At 44.0% G+C, this 20450-nt stretch overlaps 1 protein-coding gene across 2 annotated transcripts in view; it reads right to left on the bottom strand.

Annotated features, from left to right (window-relative positions):
• Plce1 (phospholipase C epsilon 1) overlaps nucleotides 1-2922 on the bottom strand; it is a 275418-nt gene extending 272496 nt beyond the window's left edge. For both annotated transcript variants that reach the window (XM_038322235.1, XM_038322240.1), the window contains exon 1: nucleotides 2668-2922. The gene's annotated coding sequence lies outside the window, so the exon portion shown is untranslated. The remainder of the gene's footprint in view (nucleotides 1-2667) is intronic.
• Between the last annotated feature and the right edge of the window lie 17528 nt (nucleotides 2923-20450).

The raw sequence follows: 20450 nt of genomic DNA, 5'->3' as shown, positions 1-20450 counted from the left end.
ATAAATCCACAGAAGGCTGCAGGTAAGGGGTCAGGTCTCTAGCACTTCTGCCCAATGCCATAAGAATGAAATACATTAATAGATGACATATGTGGCATGCCGTCTGGTGTTATTTTCATCAGTATAGATGGGGAGAGCTATAAACAGGAAGCTTTAAAGATTTCATTTGCAAATCTGTTCCCTTTGGAAACTAAGTCTGTGGAAACAATTCTCTAGGGTGGGCCTTTCTGCGGTGATGGCAATGTCCTGTATTTGTACTGTGTATATAGCTACGTGAAGCATCCAAGCACTTAGATGCGGTTAATTTAATTTATTTTTAACTCATTTAAACTTAATCATATGTGGCTAGTGGCTACCATATTGACAATACAGCCACAGAGAACTATGCTCCCAATCTGGCCCATGAAAACCTACTTAAGCCATAACTCAACTGAATTAACATTAAATTAACAAGCCTGAATTCTGCATCCAGGAAGCAAAGGGGAAGAGGGAGACTCTTAACTTCCTTGCCAGGCCTCACAGCTGGTGCCCTTTGATACATCCTTCCTCTTTTTCCATTCCCCATCCCATCAATCCACAGCTCTTGCCTTCCCCACCCAAGGTTCACCAGGCTACAAGCTTCTCTAAGTCCCATCCATGCCTTCCATCATTTGTCACGTGGTCCCTAAGGAACAAGGTAGGAGCCAGGACCGTATCAGCTGTTCTCTGCAGGCTACTGTTGAAAGCAGGGACTGCCAACAAACACAAACCTGCAGGACAGCCATGATGCTTAAAAGTGTCCCCTCTACTTACAAAACTCCTCAACTTTTCAAATTTTCTTTACTCGTTCAGGAATCTGTAGCAAACTACACACACCAAACAAATGCCAGCCTTCAAGTATAAGATGGAAGGCCAAAGAAACATGTAACCAAGAACGGTTGTCCATAAATAAAGAAAACCAACAACTTTCACTGAGCTTCACCCCCATATGCTTAAGTATGATTTTTTTTCTTATGACAAAGATCAAATCTGGAATGCATCAAGAAGCTTGTCTTACTAGGAGGACTCGGGAAGAATGCTCCTCCGGCTTAATCTCACCTCTCACCTGGTTTCAGCCAGAGATGACCAGGAGGCACTCCTGAGCACAAGGCAAACTGCCCCTCGGGGCTGTAATCAAAGGATGAACTGCTGGTAAATGTGTCTCTAAATCCCTCTGATTACACTAACTCCTCTGAAATGGAGCTTTATTATGTACAAAACAGAGTCTTAATATTTAATACCTGCCCATACTTATTTCTAGAGAGCCTTCCAGGTGTAAACATCAGTCCAGATACCTTGGGTGGGGCAAAAAAATAAAAAAGAGATGTTCTACATAAATCTCACAGGTCTACCAGGATCAAAGAGTAGGATGCTGGCTGTTTCAAGTTGGGGCAACAAACTTGAGAGTGAAGGCTCTTTATCCTTTAGAATGGCCACGGATGGAGAGATTGGGGGAAGTCAGTGGAGAAGAATGCATATCCCACAATAGTGTTCAACCTTCCTAACGCTGGGACCCTTTAATAAATACAGTTCCTCATGTCATAGTGACCCCCAAGCATAAAATTATTTTCATTGCTACTTCAAAAGTGTAATTTTGCTACTGTTAGAGAATCGTAATGTAAATATCTGTGTTTTCCGATGGTCTTCCGCAAGCCCTGCGAAGGGGTCGGTGGGCCCCAAAGGGGTTGCAACCCACAGGTTAAGAACCGCGGCTCTAGCGTCTACTGCGAGGCATTCGTCAGAAAAGCCAGGGCTGTGTTTAGTAACTGAGGGATAGCTGCCTCTTCCTGAACTGACAACTAGGAACCCAGACTGGCATCTGTGTATGAAACCACCTGCAACCACTCCCCAGACTGGCGTTCAACTATTCCTCCGGGAGTCCAACGTCCCTGGTTTGAGCTATTCTGCAGCCTTGGCTTCACCCTGCCCCCAGAGGGGGCTCCTTCAAGAAAGTCAAGGAAACCCACCAATACTGATGGAATTGTGAGCTATGTCAAAAAAAAAAGTTTTTTAGCAAAGTCAACTCTAGCTATCCACTCAGAGAGGGTTTTTTTTTTTTAAAATAACACTGAAATAATTTAATGATGAAAATTTCTTATACTAATTGATTCCGTCAACCGAACCAAGTGTGTCTGGCTTAAACGTAAGTGGGAAGCGTATTTACACTATGCACTTAGCACGTACCTTCGTCAAAGAACTGTGTGTATCTTGGTTATTTAGAGGGACTTTGAAGAAAAGGCATAGATAACCACTCTAGAAGTCACCGGTTACAGTGAGACGGGTCCTGCACTGTATTTCCTAGGACTCTGCAGATAAATCTCTCCGGAAACAATGTCTGAGAACTTTCCTTGAAATACGTTGCCTAGTCCCGCCGCGAAAAGGACTCCTACTTTTCTTTGTGCTGGCCACTTTCACACTACACACACAGCATGAAGTGGTGAGCCAAAGTGGGGTCACCGGGTGACCTCCAGCCTCACATTCCCCGAGGGATGACTGCCTGGGCTGTCCCCTGAGAGGCGGGAGCCGCTGGGCCACCAGGTACAAGAAGTCAAGCTGCTGCTGGGCGCGACTCCAGCCCCGAGAACACCCAGGCCGGAGCACTCTGGGTCCGCGGTCCTTGGGGACCCAGCGGCAGAGCCGCAGGCTCACCTTAGATCTCCAGCCAGTCGTGCGGCGGTCCCCGAATAGCCTTTCCCTCGGGGACCTCGTCCGCGCGCGCGCGTTGTAGGAGGCGTGGGGAGTCCTGGCTTCTGAGTGTCAGCCGCACAGCCAATGCCCAGGAGCGCTCAGGAGCCGGGCCAGTGCCCGGGAGCCCAGCGGGGCGCGCGGCTGCTGTTCACTGCTCGAGCCCGCTGGCCGCACCGCCTGTCGCCCGCCCGCCCGCACTCGGGCGCAGCCCGCGCGTCCCTCGCCCCAGCAGTGCGAGCTGCCCGGAGCCGAGCCGAGCGGGGCGGCGCGGGCCCCCGCCCTGGGCCGGGCTTTCCCAGAACTCGCCCGCGGGGTGAGAGGCCGAGAGCGCCGCCGTGGGCCGCTGGGCGACCAGGGGAGCGGCTAGTGCCTGGCCCGCCCCCGACTCTGCCGGACGGGGCCCGCCCCCACCACCCCGCTATCCCGCCCTGGCAGTCCAGGCGACCCCCGCCTGGGCCCCTGGCTAAGGCGCTCAGGAGCCACTCTCTGGCTCAGGCCCAGGAGGGAGCCGACTTCAGCTATGCAAGGTCACCCTGCTCCTGGGAGAGAGGGAACTTTGCACACCTTCAGGGGCTGAGGTCCTCTCGCACTGGCACTGCCTCCCCTCCTGCAGACCATCTCTGGGTGACAGACCCAGTGCTACTAAGTGACTTGACCAGAGTTACTCTAATAGGTGTCAGCAGTGAGACTCAGCACTATCCTTCCACCCATTCATTTCACGAGTACTTGTAGAACACTACAGCTGGGCTCGCGACAACCCTTCACTGCCTGTGACCACCCATTCCTGCGACCTCTAAAAAAACACTCAAATCTGCTTGGTGTTTAGAAGCAAATCTGGAGATTTTTCACAGCTACCAGAAACTTCCGGCTCTGCATCAAGCGTTCTCTGCTACTGGGCAAAAGTTTTATGCCCTGTCTGCAGTTGGGAGAGCCAGACACCTGGAGAAAACCCAAAACTCCTCCCATTTGCCTAATCCTGTGCCTTCTCCTTTGTTACCTATTTCACAGAGACCTTTGACCTGACATCTCGTCACACGTTCAATCAGAGCTGACCCTTTCGGCCCACGTCTCACAACTGTCTTTCCCTTGGACCAAACCAACCCTTCACATCACAGCCATAGTCTCCTCCGCAGCTTGAATTAATGCAAAAAAAACCTCCGATTTCTCAATATCCCCCTCCATACTAACTCCCCATTATGGGAGGAAGCCAACACAACAGGATGTGTCCAGCCCCCGAACTCCCCCATCTCTACCTGGAACAGACCTACGCATCTGGATCATGGCTGCCTTCCTCAGGTTCTGCTCCTGTTCGGCTTAGGTTCCTCTCGAAAAAGATCTCCCCTCCTTGGAGCCTCTAGAGCCCAGGAGAGGCTGGAACAAGAATGCACAAGACAGCCAAAGAATTCTGCCCGTAAGAAAACCCTGCCAGCCCTATCCTTACACTGTTTTGCTGTTTTCCTGCCACTAGGATTTTAATGAAAACTAATGTTGCTGCCTCCCACTAGAGCTGGTTCAGAGAGCCTGAGCAGAAGGCTTTGGGGAAAATCTTGGTTCATAAGCACTTGAGATTTTAGTTTTAGACCAATGAGAAATAAACGATCCTTTACCCCAACCCCAGACTTGCACAGGTAAGTGGAGAGAGAAGCAAGAGATGCCTTCACTATCAGATAAGCAGCATGGACTTTTATTTAACAGACAGAACTACTCTGTGGTTTTTAGAGTTCATTTCATAAATCTAGTACTCCAGATATCATCATCACCTGGTCCATGCCCAGACTTCCAGTTGGTTGTTCTTTCTTTTAAATTTGTTGTGGGAGTTTGATTGCTGCAAAGTGGTGGGCAGTCAGCATCGCCACTGCACTGTAGAGAACCAAGACAAATGTAGGTCCCACAGGCAGAGAGTTGACCACCCAAGTGTCATGACCCACAGGCTCCACCCCTACAAAGGGGTGCCTTTCCCAAATCTTTGCAAAGAGAGTATCCAGATCAATGTTCTCCGCTCACCCCCTCTGTAAATGCCACTGGAGGGAGCTTGGTCCCTGAGGCTGCCTCACCACATTGGAATGTCTGAGCTAACAGTACTTCCAGAGGGTTCATTGCTCCCTCTGAACAGCACTGCCCAGACTTTCTGGAGATTTTAATTCACTCCGCAACCTTGCCAACAGTTGCATACAAGGTGCCTTTTTTACACCCCGCTCTCAGTTCAGTCAAACATGCAGACCATCTCAGGGGTACAATGGCTCCATTCAAGACTGTTTCTAAAGTACAGCATATAACCTCTGCGCTGTGGGTTGCTGCCAGCCATTATCTGCAGGAAGAAAGACTGTCAGATAAAGTGCCTGAGAATCAGAGAAGCGCTGGACAATTTCCATGGAAAATTCAGTTCAGAGAAGCAAGTCGGCATCTCAGTACAGTTCACTGTGCACAGTAAACAATAGCTTCAAGGAACATGACCGTGAAAATTGTATCTACGTGTAGTGCATCTACGTTGGAAACTGCAGAAGAAAGTACACCATCCTTTTTGAAATGGTCACAGAAAGGACCAAGTAGTGGTATGAACTTAAGAGGCAATCCCTAAAATAAGAATTAAATTCATAAAATCATTTGCCAACAAGAGGCCCTACCCCCTCTATGCACAACACTACAACAAAAAGATGGACCCTTTGTCACACTCAGCAAGCCAGGCACCAGCTAACCTGTTCTTAAACAAATCCTGAAGTTAAGGACTGAGTTGTCAGTACACACTACTATAATGATACATTTAAGCTGCCTGGGGGAATATGTTTGCCGAGAATATGTTTATCTGAAACCCTGGAAGGCTGAGGAAGGACCTTGCTTTATGAGGGCTTGTTTCCTCCCTCTCCAAGACACTGACTGCATAGACAGCGTGGACCTTCCTAGTTGGCAAACAGGCTGGAGAGTTTAGACATTAAGAGACCTGATTCCCGGTTCCTACAGTGGGCTCATCTGTGAAGCTGATGTCGCCGACAGTTTTAGTTTGTTCACTGGTTTTGCCAACTGGAGCCTGAGAGCTGATTTATAAGCAATCCCATTCTTCGGTGGCTCTGCATTCGATACAATAAATGACTCAGGAAACAATAGGGTTGCAGCGAACACTGAGGAGAAACGAATACATACCAAAGGAATTATTTAAATAGAAAATAAAGAGCCCAAACTGGCTTTTTTCAAAGAAGATTAATGAACAAGACATTCCTTCATGAATGCTTGTATGTCACTTCTGCTGCCATTCCTAAACCCTCTCATTAATAATTGCCACCTTAAGCCACTGCTGCCAGATAGTAGTAATGAGGTAATAGCAATCACCCAGGGACATTCTTGTGTTTTTTTTCCACTCCTGGAGGAATCATTGAGCTTTATCCAGGTTTTGCTTTGTTGATGTCTATTTAAACAAGAGTTTTTGCATATTGTTTCCTCTCTAGTGTGTTTGCTCTCAGTGCCAGGATAAGGGCAACGAACAGAATAGTCAGCCAAGTCCCCGCCTTCCTGGTACTGATTCTCTGGCAGGAACGGATCTAAGTAAGTCAAGCATGCAGCATAGCAGAAGATGATGCGTGCCTACCACTGCTTCTCATATACTACATTCCTTTTCCTTGTTTGCAAACAAGAAGTCTGAGTTGAGCAATTTAGAAAAGAGACACCAATTCATATCTCTCTCTCTCTCTCTCTCTCTCTCTCTCTCTCTCTCTCTCTCCTTTTCTCTCTTCCTCCCTCCCCATTTCCTATGAAAGACGAGGCAGACTAGAGATATTGCTCAGCAGTTCAGAGTACCTACTGCTCTTGTGGAGGACCCGAGTTCAGTCAAGCAGTTTACAACCACCTCTAATTCCAGTTCAAGGGATCTGACATCCTTTGCTGTCCTCTTCAGGCACTAATGCACATGTGACATGCATTCACTCATACACATATGCACATGCACACACACACTCATGCATATGTACACACATATGTGCACGTACATGCACACAAACAATAAAAAGAAAGCAAATCTTTAAAAAGAGAGAAGACAATTCTTTTTCTCAAAAGAGGAACAAACCCCTCAATATTTATAGGTTGAAAAATTATATTAGAAACAGAAGTGCTAAATGGAAACCAACAAAATAACAACAAACTACACACACACACATACACAAATATTGACTTAATTAAAGCAGTATTGGCAACAAGTCATAAGGTTATAATAGATGCATTTATCAGAAAAGAAGAAAGGTCTATAATGAGTTATCTAAGCATTCAATAGGAGAATCTAGTTAGAGAGTGACAAGAGAAAGACAGGAGTCAAGACATGCAAAACATACTAATTAAAACTAAGAAAACTAAAAAGCAAAACCTAGAATTTTAAAAGCAAACTATTAATAACTGTAGGCACAGTTTCTCTGTGTCCTGTCAGCCACTCCCAAATAACCATACAGAAACTTAATATTAAATACAAATGCTTTGGCCAATAGTTTAAGCTTTGTTTTTAGCTAGCTCTTATAACTTAAATTAATCCATTTCTATTAATCTATATGCTGCCCCAAGCTCACTTACCTGCTTGCTCTGCCTCTCACGGCGTCTCTTCTGACTCCGCTCTTCTCCCCAGCATTCTCTCTACCCCTGAAATCCTACCTAGTCATCAGCCAATCAGCCTTTTATTAACAAAGAGAGCAACACATCTTCATAGTATACAGAAGGATTATTCCACAGCAAACAAGACTATGTAGAAATAATGAATGGATAGTCATACAGCCTCTATTTATTAGAAAGCTACTTAATGCCAGATAAAGTTACAAGTACTTGGCATGAATTCATTCGTTTGAGTCCCACAATAAGCCTATGAAATAAATACTAGGTAATTTCTATTTATGAGAGAGGAAACTGGAGCACAGGAAGTATGGAGTTATTTGCCTGGTTCATAAATACTTTTAAAAGAAATCAAGTAGTGTGATTGCAGGTCTCTATTCTTCAGTATTAGGCTAAAAATGGTGGTCACAGCAAGTTTCAGCAAAGTGGAAGACACGAGCTAGCTATGGAGAAACATGGAATATCACTCATTTTTAAAAGAAGTGAAATGGGAAATTTGATATTTGGCTTTGGTTTTTGATTTTTTTAACCACATTCACTTATTAATAGGAAGTGTGAATCCTTCAACTTTGATCTTATTCAAGGCTATGTTTGAGAATGTGTGTCCCTTACACTTACATTTGAATTTCCAAATCAATTTGTGCAAAAAGGAAGCTGTTATTTTGATAGGGGTGGTGTTGAACGTGAGGATCCATCTGAATCCATTTGTATCTGAAGATGGAAGTGTGGAGATTTTTTTCAAAAGATAAAAAAGCATGTAGTCTAGGGATATATAGCTCAGTGGTAGAATGCTTGCCCAGTGCATCTAAGGCTCTAGATTTGATCCCAACCAATGGACAAACAAATTTCTTCCTCATTATCCTTTACTACTTCTTCCATAACTCAGATATAACCACTTGGGTATCCTCCCAACATTCTCCAGTGTATATTAAAGTATTATATTTGATACCTTATTGATCACCTGCCATATTGCATGTACCTTGGCATTTCCATCTCTCACTGTATGTTGGAGATTGTCCCGTGCATACACAGAGAGAAATACCTCCCTCACCAATACTGTATTTTATTCTGTAGTCAGGCCATTATTTACCCATCCAGTCTCCTGCTGATGAAAACTGAATTTACTTCCAACCCTTCTCTATTACAAAAAATAATGATGAACAGCCTGGACTCATATCATTTCATCTCCAGATGAATAATATTCCTATAGTGTAGAGTTCTAGAAGTCCCAACTACTGGGTCAAAAGGCTTCAGACGGTTTAAATTTAAAGGCTGGTTCCAAATTGACCTTGATAAGGGTTGTAACCATTTATATGTCCTCTGGCAATGTATATGAGTTCTTGTTTTCCCTCCTCTTGGCCAACAAAGTCCTTTTCAAACTTCTTGAGGCTATTCCAGCCGGGGCTGTTGGCATTCCCTGCTGGGTGTGTCATTTACCTTGGCGTCCTGCCTCCTTTGTGGGAGGTTTGCTGGCTAGGGTGTCCTTACTAGAGATCTTTCCACACCTGCTAGCCTCCACTGCATTCGGCTTCTTTACTTGGTGTATTTAAGGGTTGCACTGTCACTTCCCTGAGTGTTTAAAGTCCCATTTCTTCTAACACATATACAAGAGTCAAGATGACTCCTGCAGGAAGCAGGTAACAATACAAAAATTCTAAAACTTCTAGACAGAAACATGGAGCCATGTTACTGTGCTCTCTGAGTTGAATTTATAGAAGACGCTTTGTAAAAAGAGACTGACTAGGCAAATTTGTTTCTAGCCATAAGCTAGGGTCTGAATCTGAAATGTCCCCCAATGGGCTCATACTTAGACTATATTTCCCAGATATTAGCACTGAGAAGGGTGCAGGTGGGACCTAGCTGACTGAAGTGGGGCTGGGCTCCTGGAGGTCACAGTCCAGCTCTCCCCCAGTCTTGCTGTACTCCTGCATCCTGGCTACTGAGATGTGAACAGCTTTGCTCACTGTCATGGGCGGGAAGCTGTTCCCCTCTGCCTTCCATGTTGTGATGCACTGAAATCTCGGAAGTCAAGAATCGAAAGAAACTTCTACTGCCTTCACTTGTGTCTATGAGATTGTTTTGTCACAGACATAGAAAACTAATGAATACACCCTTAAGCTGCACAACCACAGAAAAAAACAAATGAACAATGTGAATTATCAAAGAAAACCCAAAGACTGGGAAATGAAAGTTGCAGCATACGCAAGATATAAATCCCTGCTCTCCTCCAGAGAGTGCCTTTGAATCAGATAAATAGAAAGTAGGAAATCATATGAACAAATGAAAGCATTCAGCTTCCTATTTTATAATCCAGAAATGAATAAATGAGATCTTCCATCCACCCCTCCCATGGGATAGCTTTTTCTACAAACTCCTTGGCACAAGAAACAAAGATTCAAGACTGAGAGAGCAAATCTTAAGATGAGGTTTTCTACTGCGTTGATGAGAGTCTCAACCGATACGATCACATGGAGAACGATTAGGCAATATCTGGTCTTGTAGAAGATAATCATACACTGCAAAATCAGGTTCATGTCTATGTCTATATGCCAGAAGAATTTTTAGAATTCTAGAAATGTCTAGAGGAATTTCATGTATGCATAATGAGATACACTGGGAGTTTTTTGCAGTTTGTTTAGGAATTTCTCCAAACAAAGTCCACAGACTGCAACATACCGGAATGTCCACTCACTGGAGATAGGCTAATATAACTGCTTTTGCTTACTCATGAGATAAAATGCTATGCAATGTTTGAGCGCCACTCCCTTCTTATTGTGAAAAGGAACCTGAATTCATGCCTGGGCCATAGGTCTCCAGAGTCCGCAGTCTGTGGTTCAAGGTAACATTCAGGCTCTCCACACTCTGCCACACCTATCTGGGTATTGTAGAACACAGTCCAACAAACAAACAAGGACGCAAACTCACCACCTTCCTCAGATCAGCTGTGCCTGCTTGCAAGAGGCCACTTGTGGGCCTGTTGACTATTGATGTCCCCTCCCTCACCTGAGATGCCAGCAGCATCCTCCTACACTTTCCACCCATCTGGATGTAAATCCACCCTGATTACCTGCAGCATCTGGGTCCTGGGAGTCCTTAAAGTCTCTAAACTGGAAAGGGCTAGCTGGAGGGGACACCATGCCACCACACACTTTTCTGCTTTGATTTTCAAAGGTATGCAAACAGTGTTATAAGCACACACTTAATTTGCAAAATTGGGTTCATGTCTATGTCTATATGCCAGAAGAGAGTTAGATATCCTCAGACATTTTAAGGCCATTATGATGTTGGTCAGTAAATTTGTGTTAAAGGAACAAGAGGGGCAGCCAGTGGTATTCATCATTATTTACTATGTACCAAGCCCTAAGTGTTATCTACCTGAGCCATCAAGTCATTAGCTTTTCTTTTTGTCTTTTTGGATTTTGAAGACTGAGACTTACAATGGGGAGTTGACCCAACTTTTAGCCCAAGATTACAAAGCTAGTAAGTGTAAGGCCTACTTTCCTAAGTCAGGATGTATTGGCTATGGGGTAATGTGGTTGAGATGACATCTGTCCTTCCATTAGTCACCAGGGTTTACTCAGCTGATCTGGTCAAGCAGGTAGCCCCTCTTTTCTCTCAGAGAGACACACGTACCTTTCCTGATCCGTGCATCTTCCCCAAAGCTGTACACTCTGTAGAAGAGGACTATTCGCTCATGAAGAATCTACAAATAGCTGTGCCCCAGTACAGCCTCCAAGCAATCTCTCAATGCCAGAATGTGCTTTGTTGGCACTGTTGGGGGAGTCCCTATTCTACCTGCCCCCCCCCCATTCCCACTACAAAGCCCACTTGAACAATGTGTTTTTCAGATACAGCTTTTGTCTGATTTTGCTGAACTCTTCCTTCTTAGTTTCAAGCCCCCAGAAGGGAACGTGGGAAGCAGAAGGGCTGCTCACATGTGTGGGCCTGATGGAATGGCCTCTTTAGGAGAGCTGAAGTAAACTCAAGGATAGGGGTGGGGTCATGAAAGAGAATGTGTGTGGTGGGCCATGAAGCCCCGGAGACAGATAGGGATAGAAAGGGACAATTACTGAAAGACCCAAAGTCATCACCGTAAAAGTAGATCTGATAGCCGAACCCAAAGCTACTGTAAGGACCAAAGTGGGGGAATGCGTGAAAAATGAGAAAATGCCAGTTTGTGTGGGGGCGTTCCTTGTTTGTGCTTAGGGACACAGATTCAAAGGTCTTTAACCATGGCAGCCTCCCCTGTGCCTGGGAAAAATCAGACACCTTTAAAGCCAAGTGGTTCATACCTAACAGCGGTTACCTTGAGCACAGGCAGGTGACACTGTGCAGGAGCAGCTTGCTGAGAAGCACCATGGTTGTGACATTGGGTTGCCAAAGGAGCTCAGGTGACCGTTCCAGTCCCTGCCCTCCAACTAGGAAAACCTGGGACAGATCCCTGCCTGGTAAGTGCAACCAATCCCTATCCAGTTTTAACTTCACTCAGAGTAAACCAAAAGACTAACAAATCCAAAGCAATACAAACAATCCCAGCTCTTGGGAGGCAGAGGCAGGCCGAGCTCTTTGAGTTTGAATCCCGCCTGGTCTACAGAGCGAATTCTAGGCTGGTAGGGCTACACAGTGACTCTGTCTTGAAATACGAAAAGTGGGAAAAAACAAACAAACAAACAAACAAAAAACAAGAGTAATACAAACCCATACTTAGCATGAGTCTATTTTATCAAAGTCTTTTAACAACTCTCTTCCATTCACCTTGATCTTGACCGAAGAGCTAAGACTTGAACTCCGGCCTAAAAAGGAGAAATAGTTTAACCTGTAGGGTTAAGAGCTTGAGATCCCGCTTGGACCCTGTCTCTGATCTGTGCTAAAGCCTTCTCAGGGCTCAGCTGCACTGAGTCAGCACACAGCGTTTAGAGTGTATTTCAGTTTTGCTACACCACCTACCGTAGTTTGTGTGTCTGTGTTGCTCCTCCAAACTTCCCACTGGAACTTAATTCCATTATGAAGAACATTGTAGAAGGAAGCGGCGGGGCTGCGTCCTGCCACCCGGCTGCCGGCTAGCTTTACACCCGAAATAATTACACGGAAACTGTATTCTTTTAAAACACTGCCTGGCCCATAGTTTTAGCCTCTTATTGGTTAATTCTCACATCTTCCTTTAACCCATATTTAGTAATGTGTGTAGCACCACGAGGTGTGGCTTACCAGGAGAGGTCTTAACCTGCGTCCATCTCGGAGAGGAGAAGCATGGAGACTCACTATGGCGACTGCCTGAAGCGTCTCCCCACTGCTGCTACCCAGCATTCTGTTCTGTCTACTCCGCCTACCTAATTTTCTGTTCTCTTAAAGGGCCAAGACAGTTTTCTTTATTAATTAACCAATGAAAGTAACATAGACAGATAACTCTCCTCCATCAGAACATCATTTTTACAATATTATTGAGCACAGGGTCTTCATGAATGTTCCACCATCATGAATAGAATTAGGTCCCTTTTATAAAATGGCTGGGGAGCTGGAGAGATGACTTCTGAGGTGCTAACTCGCAGTGGTTAAGAGTACTTGCAAGAACCCTGGTTCAGTTCCCAGCACCCACATGGCAGCTCATAACCAGTTTTTAACTCTAGTTCCACGGTATCAGGTGCCCTCTCCTGGTCTTCATGGGCACTGTATGCATGTGGTACACAGACATTTGCTCAGGCAAAACACTCTCCTGTCATGTGTGTCCCCACCAGAGACTGATAACAGGGGACCAAACTGGGAGCAGAAAAGCAGCCCCAGACATTGAATGTGCTGGTGACATCAGCTGGTCTTCACAGCCTCCAGGACAGTAAAGAATGGATTTCTGGTACCCGTTCTGTGGCTTGTCAACAGGTGCATAATACCTGGGCATCATGCTGCTTCTTCATGGCTTTTTGACAGGCTGCTCTATTTCCCTATTGGTTCAGTGTCTGGCTCCCTTTTTCACTGTGTTGGCACCAATGGCTCCACAGATGTCACCTGAAGGCACGAATGAATGAGAGAGACCATAAGTGAAGCTCGAGATGTTTCTAATTATAAGTCAAAATACTGATTTAAAAAATCAGCAAAGTAAAATGTTATTGCAAACATTTCAAAAGTATTCATTACAGATTTCAAAATATTCGCCCTGGTGCCTGAGTCACTGGTAAACACTTTCATTTTCATCTAATCCTACTACTCCCTAAGTGTGATGGTGGATTCCTGAAATCCCAGCACTCCAGAGGCTGAGGTAGGAGAAGCATGCCATCGACACAAGCCTGAGCTACACAGAGAGACCCTGCATACAAACAAAACAATAATATTAATAAAAAGGTTTAAAAATTGAACATGCTGCTATATAAACTGCAATACCCTTAAATAAATTACACAAACATACTTTCCTTATTTTCTAGTCAGCTTTACACCATGACTCCAGAATATAGATTCTTACCACGTGATCCAATCAGTGAATGAAGTAAAGCAAACTCCACCCCTCTGTGACTAATGGGGCCAGAAACCTGTGAGGGGGCTGGGAGCCTAAGTCTGTGTTACCAAGAAACGTCACCCCAACCCACCCCAGAAATAAAACGGAAGTACCGGTGTTTGAGCTGTGAGGATAGTATTAGTTTGTTGTTGCTGGTGTAACGAATTACCACCAACTTAAGCCTACCCATATATGTGTTACCTTAGCGTTGTAGGGTCAGAAGTCCAGGTTCAGTGTCATCAGAGACTGCCTGCTTTCCTTGGTCACGGCCCAGGCACTGCGATCCTTGTGTTGCCACAATGCCTCCTCTGAGCCTCTGTCTGCCTCACTGCTGTTGGGTCTGCCAGAATAATCTCCCCGTCCCGAACTCCTTAACTTAGTCATATGTGAAAAGTCATGCATGGTGGGTGATATGCTCACCTCTTCCTAGGACTGTGATGGGGTGTCACTAGGGTGCCGCTACTTGGACCTTAGAGAGTTTGAAACCTTTTCTTACAATCCAGTCCCTCAGTAGTTGCCCTGACTTTACCTTATCTTTGTTCTTCTCTGAGCTACATTACTATCAGATAATAACACATATATCACCTGATTCATTATTATATGTCAGGCACAGTCTTAATTCACTGAGTCTAGGCATAGGAAAAGAGAGCCCAGGCAGGGAGGAGCAGAATCAGTGCTGAATGCAGGAAGTTCCTGAATTTAACGTTAATTAACATTAAACGTAGTTAATGACGGCGGTGTCCTGTCTCTGATGACCCAGCCTCCTCCTGAGCTCCTGGTGCTGACTGTGGCGTCTCAGTTCAGCTGTTTGACAATCTCACTGTCCTCTTCAGACTCTGGCTCACACTGGAATACAGCGATGTGGCTACTACTTAACCACATAGCCCTTAGGCAGGCCAGGCTTCTGAGTGGTTTGGGGTCAACTGAACACATTAAATCATTAACGAGGCAGGGGAAAGAGACAGAGACAGAGAGATGGAGACAGAGAGAGATGGAGAGAGAAAGGAGAGAGGGAGCGAGAAAAGAAAGAGAGAGAGAGAGAGAGAGAGAGAGAGAGAGAGGGAGAGAGCAACAGCCAGCTCTTGACCATGGTGATCCACCAGGATAAGGTTCCTACAGCCCTCACCCAGTACTGAAAAGCATTTCTTTTATAAGTGGGGAGGTGAGTCATGCTTCTTCTGTTTTTATTGAGTACACGGAAGCAACCGTTAATGAAATTTGGTCCAAATTCCAAGTATAATTCCACTGCTGGAGGAGCAGTAAGACCCTGGATTTATTAGACGGCAGAGGAGGCTCTGCCATAGTTCATTAATGTTCTTCATTTTTCATCTCTGTTAAGCTCAATGCTGTCTGGTCCGCCAGCCAACACAGACCAGATACTTTCCTCAACAAAGCACCTCCTAGTCTGAGCCCATGTTCCCTTGGAAATCCACTAGGCAGAGTTTATGTATCCTGTGGATACCCCATTGGTCACAAGCCACCAGGAACTAGGCAAAGACACTCTGTTACTGCTCCAATGATGACATTCGTTTCTCACCCTTCTGCTGGCCATAACCGCCATTGGCTTTCACCTGTTCATGTTGCAAGGGCCATCTGATCTCTTTGTCTACATTCTTGCCCTTCACAGCCTTTTGTCAAACAGAACCCAGAGAGAACCTCTCAAAGCATGGGCCATAAAATGTCACAATTCCTCTCAAAACCCTTCAGAGCCTCTTCTCTTCCTCAAAGCCCTTCTTGACAGGAAGATCCTTCTCTTCTATTTTACTCCATAATACTTATTTCTAAATATTCAATTGCTCCCTGTTATCTCCGTTGAAATGTTCCATGAGGTTACTGACTAGTTGTACCATTTAACGAGTATTCATTGTGTGAGTGTGTGTGTGTGTGTGTGTGTGTGTGTGATCACTTCATTCATCAGAGGCATACAGCCTGAGAGCAAGAGGGATGAAGGGACAGCACAAAGCACAGGTAAGCTTCTTATCTCCCTCTAACTGTGGGGGTGGGGTTAGCATCTAAGACCAGGAACATCAGTGAACACCTAGCAATGACTGGTCTATGTAGATTAATTTCTCATGGCTTTAATCATATTGCCAAAAGGCCCAGACACAAATGCGGTTCAGAATCATTGAATTATCTCCCTGAGTCTCAAGATTCCTTTCTTTTTTAAAACAAGAATTAGCATCAGGAAATACAAAGATGTGATTAGATTATATACCCAGAGCCCCAAAGAACTCAGCTAATTAACATGGTTAAGCACGCTTAAGGCCTCATCCACACAATTATAACTGAAACTATCTGAAAATTAGGCAGCCCTAATTTGCCCTGAGGATATATATCTACAACAGAGACATAGATATGCACAAGGTTATCCAATAAAGCACTATTTGTAACACTAAAACATAAAATACCAAAAATAGCCTGTCATGTTTAAAAAGATTATTGAATACATATAGCCATATCTACTTAACAAAATATCATACAAACAACATAAAAAAACCATATTTCTGTTAAATGACAGAGAGCCTGGGAAGAGCCAGGGGAGAAGTAAGGATTGCAAAAAGGTAGAAGGAAATTTGGGAATGATTGGCCACTTGATTGCATTGGTGGCTGTCATTTCAAGTATATCTGGAATTAACTACAACCCAAGCATCTGGGCACACCTGTGAGATACCTTTTTCCTTTAATTAAATCATCTGAAAGAGGGAAGGGCTACTTTTAATCCAACTCTCTTGAGGTGGGAAGATCCACTTTTAATCTGGGCCCCACCTTGTGTGAGCCTGAATAAAGGATATGGAAGAAGGAGGTTCTCTCTCTTTCCCTGCTTGATCTCACTCTTTGTTGGCACGTCCATTTCTTCACTGGCATTAGAGCTCACTTCTGGATTCCAGCATACACTGAAGACTAGCTAAAACACCCAGCCTTGTGAACTGATCAACTACTGGACCCTTAGACTTTCTACTGGTAGACAGCCATTGTTGGACTAGCTAGATCACAGCCTGTAAACCACTCAAAAAAATCCACCCTCTCTCTGTATATTTTAATAGTTAATTTATATTAATAATATTTATTCATTAAATTCTAATTAATAACAAATACATAAATATAACAACACATATGTGCATTATTCTGTTATATTTGTATATTTGTGTGTGTTTGTTCATTCTGTCAGTTCTGTTCTTTTAGAAAACCCTGACTAATACAGTGGTTTACAGACGTATACATGGCAAAAATGTTTCAAATTATACTTTTTGGTTATAGTCAGTATAAGTCAATAATATATTGATGAAGCTGTTTCAACAAAGCAGCCCACAAAAGAGTATTAAAATTATGCTTCTCATTATATGGGGAAAAGGAAGAAAAAGACTTACAGATTGCTTACTTATTTAGAGGTAATAGAAATGATGTAATTCAAATGTTTTACCAGGGGAAGATAAAAAAAAGCATAAAAAGAAGGGATAATATAGAAAATATAACCACAAATTCTTTGACAACTTTCTGTTATTAAAAAAAAAAAAAGATGGATGGAGAATGTGTTTTACTCCCAGCTCCCACATGTCAGCCAGCAATCTCTTGTAACTCCAGTTCCGAAGGATCCCTTGCCCTCGTCTGTCCTCCACAGGCACAGCCCACACGTGCCGACAAAACACCCATACACATACATGGAAATCAGTTTTAAACAATAATTTTAAAGCTGGGAGCACCCTTACAAGATTTCCCCCACTCACACTGGCACATCAAATGGTCTTGTTTAAGTGGCCACATTGTTCTGAGTTTCCTATTAAATATAAATGTCCTGACCCTCTGGATCTTCCAGTCTTTCCTCTTTCCCTCTTCTGTGACATTCCCTGAGTCTTAGGTATAGGGGTTGTGTTGTAAATGCATCTGTTGACCACACTATAGTCAGTTTTGACCAATTGTGGCTTTCTTTAATGTCTCCGTCTGCTCAATGAAGGGCTACAGGCAATATGACTGCTGAGAGGGAGAGCCAGTCTTGTCCAAGAAGGATCTCACTAATTGATCATCCAATACAAGTAATTGTCCCTAAAAATTTACAGAAGAGCACCACTAAATAGACTCAGCAGATGATATGTGTATACGCACACACACACACACACACAATATTACATGTAATATAAATATATATTTAAAGAAAAAGACAATGAATTTGAGATGGGAAACACAAAAAGGGCAGGAGGGGAATAATGTAAATATAGTACACATGTATAAAATTTTTAAAAAATCAAGTTTTAAGATGGGAGAAAGCTGGCATGATGGCACAGACCTATAATCCCAGGTAAGACTGAGGTAGGACATTTGCGAGTATGAGGCCAGCCTGGACTACAGAGTGAGTTCCTGAAAACAAAACATAGCAAAAAAGCATCAACAACAACAAAACCCCACCAAGAACCTGAAGAGACAGCAGTTACTTGCTCTTGCTTAGGACCCTTTGTTCAGTCCCCAGCACCCACATGGCAGCTCACAGCTGTCAGTTACTCCAGTTTCAGGGGATCTGATGCCCTCTTCTGGCCTCCTTGGGCATTGTACTCACGTAGTACACATACAAAGGGTTCCTACAGATAAAATAAAAATAGTTCTTTGAAGAAACCATAAAATGTGGGTGAGAGCCACACTCATGTCCCTGAACATGGGCATATTCTGTGGCTGCTCCAAGAAGAATACACTGGAAGCAACACTGTGTCCGTCTACAGCTGGGGTAGCGACACTGTGTCCGTCTACAGCTGGGGTAGTGATACTGTCCGTCTACAGCTGGGGTAGTGATACTGTGTCCATCTACAGCTGGGATAGTGATACTGTGTCCATCTACAGCTGGGGTAGTGATACTGTGTCCATCTACAGCTGGGGTAGTGATACTGTGTCTGTCTACAGCTGGGGGTTGGAGAGATTCAGATCTTTAAATCTTGCCCTTGGAGCCTCATGTGCCATGTGAGAACCACCAGAAAGTCATCCTGCTCCAGCAAAGCCCAAGGTCTCTTTTGAATTCTTAATCAATGAAATTGCAAGGTATAATGATAACATCCTTTCCATAAGCCTTTAAATTTTGCCTTCTTAATAATATATAGATATACAGTGATGGCCTGAATTTGATCACCATCACTGGGAAAGAACAAAATCCATCTGAAACAATGTGGGTGCCTCTTCCCCCAGATGTATCTTTTGTGTAACTGTTTATTGCAATTTAACAACCTAACATGCACCAAATTAGTAACACTTTAGAACTTCTTATGACTTTGGGGCTTCTCTGTTTCTCCTCACGGTGCCAGCAGGCATCACTCCTTTGGCTGTCCTCAGCTGGGACTTCAGTCTTATTACCTACATTGTTCTTCGGCCAGCCTATCTTTCCAGGTGGTGTGTATTTACCAATTTTCTGTGTGAGGCAGAGTCACTTGGGACTTCCTTACTTTTTTTCTTTTCCTTTTTCCTTTTTTTTTCGTTTGCTTGTTTAAAGACTGTACTTATAATTTAAAATTGTGTATATTTGAATGTTCTGCATACATGTATATCTGTGTACCGCTTTCATGCCTGATACCTTGGGGCCAAAAGAGAGTGTTAGCTCCCTTGGAACTGAAATTACAGATGGTTGTAAGCTGCTGTGTGGGCTCTTGGTACTGACTCCGGGTCCTCTGAAAGAGCAGAAGTACTCTTAACTGTCAAGTCCTATCTCCCTTCATTTCTGAGACAGAGTCTCTGTCCTAGCTAGGGTTTCTATTGCTATGACAAAACACCATGACCAAAAAGCAAGTTGGGGAGAGAAGGGTTTATTTGGCTTAGACTTCACATTGCTGTTCATCACTGAAGAAAGTCAGGACAGGAACTCAAGCAGGGCAGGATCTGGAGGCAGGAGCTGATGCAGGGGCCATGAACAGGTGCTGCTTATTGGCTTGCTCAGTCTTATAATTCTCCTGTCTTCAGCCTCCCAAGGACTGGGATTATAGGCCTACACTGCCATAGCCTGTGCTGGGATTTTTTGTGTATGATGTGCATGGTTATTATTTGACTTATTTAAAGGTTCATGATGGAGGCATTAGAGATATAGTATCATGATGTCTTCTCATTTCAAATGGTTTGACAAAAAAATTGTGATGTGGGATTCCCCTCTGTATGCTGTGTATATACACACACACACATACACACACATACACACACACACATACACACACACATTAGTTAATAAAGAAGCTACTTTGGACCTATTGCAGCACAGACTACAGCAAAGCGGGAATTCTAGGCAGAGATAGAAGAGAAAAGAAGGTAGAGTCAGCAAGACGCCATGTAACTGCTGAAGGAGGCAGACGCCCCAGGAACCTTACTGGTAAACCATGAGCCTCATGGTAAAATGCAAAATAATAGAAATGGGTTAATTCAAGATTTAAGAGTTAGTTAATAAGAAGCCTAAGCAATAGGCCAATCAGTGTTGCAATTAATATAGTTTCTGTGTGATTATTTTGGGTCTGGGTGGCCAGGAAACAAACAAGCAGCCTCCACTAACAAAATTGTGTATGAGGATGTGTGTGTATGTGTTCATGTCTGTTTATGTATGTGGTGTCTCTGTGTGTGTATGTGGTGTCTGTGTGTGTATGTGATGTCTATGTGTGTGGGTCTCTGTGTGTATGTGTGTAAGTGTGGTGTGTTGGAAAAGGAAAACAAAACAAAGGTGGAA

This window comes from Arvicola amphibius, chromosome 1 (genome assembly GCF_903992535.2).
Source record: "Arvicola amphibius chromosome 1, mArvAmp1.2, whole genome shotgun sequence".
NCBI classification, from domain to species: Eukaryota; Metazoa; Chordata; class Mammalia; order Rodentia; family Cricetidae; genus Arvicola; species Arvicola amphibius.
Note: the sequence above shows the minus strand (reverse complement) of the source record. Positions and strands in the feature narration are given on the sequence as shown.